The sequence below is a fragment of the Piliocolobus tephrosceles genome, unplaced genomic scaffold (genome assembly GCF_002776525.5).
Source record: "Piliocolobus tephrosceles isolate RC106 unplaced genomic scaffold, ASM277652v3 unscaffolded_77, whole genome shotgun sequence".
NCBI lineage: Eukaryota > Metazoa > Chordata > Mammalia > Primates > Cercopithecidae > Piliocolobus > Piliocolobus tephrosceles.
In genome coordinates, this window is record NW_022335051.1 from 469767 (window position 1) to 473932 (window position 4166).

At 41.6% G+C, this 4166-nt stretch overlaps 1 pseudogene; it reads right to left on the reverse strand.

Moving 5' to 3' along the window:
* Positions 1-1661, reverse strand: part of LOC113219663 — an 8502-nt pseudogene extending 6841 nt beyond the window's left edge.
* Between the last annotated feature and the right edge of the window lie 2505 nt (positions 1662-4166).

Genomic DNA, 4166 nt, shown 5'->3' on the forward strand with positions numbered 1-4166 from the left:
GTCAGGACCCTCAGCTATAGGTCTGTTGGAGATTGCTTGAGGTCCACTCCAGACCCTGTTTGCCTGGGTATCAGCAGCAGAGGTTGCAGAAGATAGAATATTGCTGAACAGCGAGTGCACCTGTCTGATTCTTGCTTTGGAAGCTTCCTCTCAGGGGTGTACTCCACCCTGTGAGGTGTGGGGTGTCAGACTGCCCCTAGTGGGGGATGTCTCCCAGTTAGGCTACTCAGGGGTCAGTGACCCACTTGAGCAGGCAGACTGCCCCTTCTCAGATCTCAACCTCCGTGTTGGGAGATCCACTGCTCTCTTCAAAGCTGTCAGACAGAGTCGTTCGCGTCTGCACAGGCCTCTGCTGCTTTAGCTGAGCCCTGTCCCCAGAGGCGGAGTCTACAGAGACAGGCAGGTTTCCTTGAGCTGCTGTGAGCTCCACCCAGTTCGAGCTTCCCAGCGGCTTTATTTACCTACTTAAGCCTCAGCGATGGCAGGCGCCCCTCCCCCAGCCTTGCTGCTGCCTTGCGGTTAGATTGCCGCAGACTGCTGTGTTAGCAAGGAGGGAGGCTCTGTGGGCGTGGGACCCTCCCGGCCAGGTGTGGGATATAATATCCGGTGTGCCGGTGTTACAGTGCAGTATTGGGATGGGAGTTACCCGATTTTCCAGGTGTTGTGTGTCTCAGTTCCCCTGGCTAGGAAAAGGGACTCCCTTCCCCCTCGCGCTTCCCAGGTGAGGCGATGCCTCGCCCTGCTTCAGCTCTGGCTTGTCGGGCTGCAGCAGCTGACCAGCACCGATTGTCCGGCACTCCCGAGTGAGATGACCCCAGTACCTCAGTTGAAAATGCAGAAATCACCGGTCTTCTGTGTCGCTCGCCCTGGGAGATGGAGACTGAAGCTGTTCCTATTTGGCCATCTTGCTCCGCCCCCCTATAATTTTTATAGGATACATGAAACGTTGCATGCATGAATGTGATGTTTAGCATGATGTCAGGCTGGTGTGATATCACAGCCACTCAATGCATTATTACTTTTTTCCAAGATACATCAGGTGATTGCTTTTTCCATTACCACAAAATATACTTCATTTCAGTTCTACAAACACCCATGATTCATTTTTATATACATGTCACAGTTCTGGGTGGTGAAAACTAAATGAAGGAATGCAAAACAAAACGAAACAAAACAAAACTAAATGCTTACTTAAAAAGTGTGGCCTTGGTATTACAGGAGCACAGATAATGTGCGCCCTCTACTGGTGCGACTGTGCATGTGTGGGTGTTCGATCAACTATATTAATAATTTGGTTTAGCATATAATAATCAGGCTGTAGGTTTAAGAATTTATATGTGATAATCAACATTAATCAAAATAAATAGATGGATTTAAAATGATAATGATGGTGATAATTTTGAATCTGAAGTAAGTGACATTGATGATGGAAGTTTTATTGTTTTTTTCAGGTACATAAAATATTTCCTCTTTGCCATTAAAATGTACACAGTTTTCACTTATGTTATCATTCAAAAGTGACTTCTTTGCCCAAGCTGTTACTGGAGTCTCGGCCAACATCCTCCTTTTCTCTGGTATCATGACGCTCCTTCTGGATCCTAAGCCCACTGACCTGACCACCAGTCACTTGGCCTCGTCCACATCATGATGCTGCTCACCATTGTGTTCTTGGTGTCTCCAGACCTTTTTGAGTCCCTTCATTTTCAAAATGACTTCAAGTGTAAGATGCTTTCCTATCTGAGCATGGTGATGCAGGGCCTCTCCGTCTGCACCACCTGCCTCCTGAGCCTGCTCCAGGCCATCGCCATCAGCCCCGGCACCTCCTGGTTGGTGAGGTTTAAACATAAACTCACAAATCACATTTCATATGTTCTTGTCTTCTTATGGTCCCTCAGTTGTCCTGCAGTAGTTACATAATCTTCGACACTGTGGTTTCTTTCCATATGACTCAGACCAGTTTTCTGACGCTCAGTAAAACTGCCTCATTTCCCCAAGGAAGTCCATCATCAGGAGCCTTATTTTTCTTACTTTGTCATTATCCAGAGATGTCTCCTTGTGGGAATTATGCTGCTCTCAAGTGTATACATGGAGACTCTCTTGTGCAGGCATCAGAGGCAATCCCAGCACCTTCACAGCGCCAGACTCTCCCCAAGAGTCTCTCCAGAAAAAAGGGTGAGTTTCTTTGCGGTCACATATTGAATGGATTTGAGCCTCTCATCCTGCTCAATCCTGATCAACATATGATCCAGTTGTCCTGGGTGTCCAGAGGCTTGTGACTAGGGCCTATGCCACTGTGAACCCTTTGGTGCTAAAAGAAGGATAATTGATATTCTGCAAATCATGAGACAGAAGTATTGTATATTTTTCTATGAAAATAATTATCTGAAAAGGAGATTCTAACATCAGTTAAATTATTCAAGTATCAGAGGATTTGATAATTTATTTCATTACATTGTATAGAGTTCATTTAACACCGTTGTTTTATGTAAATCATTTGGAAACTGATGCTGCTAAAGACTTGATGGATCCTTTAGTTCATTGTCCACCATGATTTCATAGCCTAATATGTTTGCAGTTTCTTCCATTTCATTTTGATTCATTGAACTTCATTTTAAAACTTTTTTCTTTTTGAAGTGTATTCTTAATAAGCTCATATTGGTAATAAGATTTCTCATTTTTTTTTTTTTTTTTACTTTTGGAAATCATTTAGTGCATCCTTACTTATTCAAAATATGTTAGTGAAGTATCTAATTATTGGTTGAACAGTAACTTCTCCCAGCACTCTTACTTATTTCTGTGTTTTCTGACTGAACACAGGCTGTGGAGGCTTTGCTCTCACCCTCATTGTTCCTCTCTTCTTTTCGCTCTCATGCCTTTACATTTTTTTCTTTTCTTTGGTGTTATACAGCTTGACTTTTATTTCTGTTGAGTATTTTTTATTGGTGGTCACTATTAATCACAATACACTTCTGCATTCAAGGGTTCCCATCTGATATTCCGTTTCAGAAGTTTATAAATATTTGTTATTAGTGTGATTTGTTATTTGTATGTAAGCTAGTGAAACCAATGTATTGATTTCATTTCATTTTATTCTTTGTACATGTATAATCATGTTTGTATTGTGATCATTTTGTTTTTCTGTAGTTCTCTTATTTATTCATCTCAGTATTCTAGTTCACTAATCCTGTTGTTATTAACTTGGTCTAATAATTAAACCATACATTGTATATTAAATTTACTTAAGTTTCAGTTGTTCAATTTGAGTCTTTGCAAAACATGCCTGTTTTGTGTGTGTGTGTGTGTGTGTGTGTGTGTGTTTGAGAAAGAATCTCTCTATCACCCAGGCTTGAGTTCGGTGGTAGTCATAGCTCATTGCAACCTCAAATTCCTGGTCTCAAGAGACCTTCTCACATCCACCTCCCCGGTAGCTGACACTACAAGCACACACCACTGTGCCTGGCTTATTTTTTTTATATCTATTTGTTGTAGACACAGCTTTTGCTTTGTTGCCCAGGCTGATCTCAAACTCCTGGCCTCAAGTGATCCTCCTGCCTTGGCCTCCACAAGGTGCTGGGAGTACACGCATGAGCCACTGCCCCCAGTGCCTACTTTAGAACTTCATGTGTTTTCAAAATTATTTTGATATTCTCCTTCCCCATTTGTGTTACTTAATTATTTTAAATACGTTTCCAATCTGTGAAGTTTATGTGACGTATAATTTCTTCTTCCCCTTTTTTGGGATAGCTTATTTTGTGTGCTTCATAATTTATAATTTGGTTCTTACATTATAGAGATCTCACATTTGGGATGGCCCCAGTTAGAAATTTTCTCTGTATATTCCAAGGGGCAGAGTGGACTATTTTCACAGGCTTGAGGTCTGTGTAATCAGCCCTGCAATCAGAGCTGTACCTGAAGGCAGCTCTAACTTCTCGCTTTCATGACTCCTGTGAATTTGCCTCTTGATTCACTTCTGTTCCTGGGAAGTTCCCATATTTTTCTATCAGTTCTGCTGAGCAGTTTTAAAATTCTTGTAAACTTTAAAGATTTTTAATTTACTACATTAAATGACCTTTGAGACTATGTTATTCTGTGCTGAAACATCAAATGTCCACATGCATATATGATTAAAAATTTTTACATAAATATTTTGTGTAGAACAGTGCCCC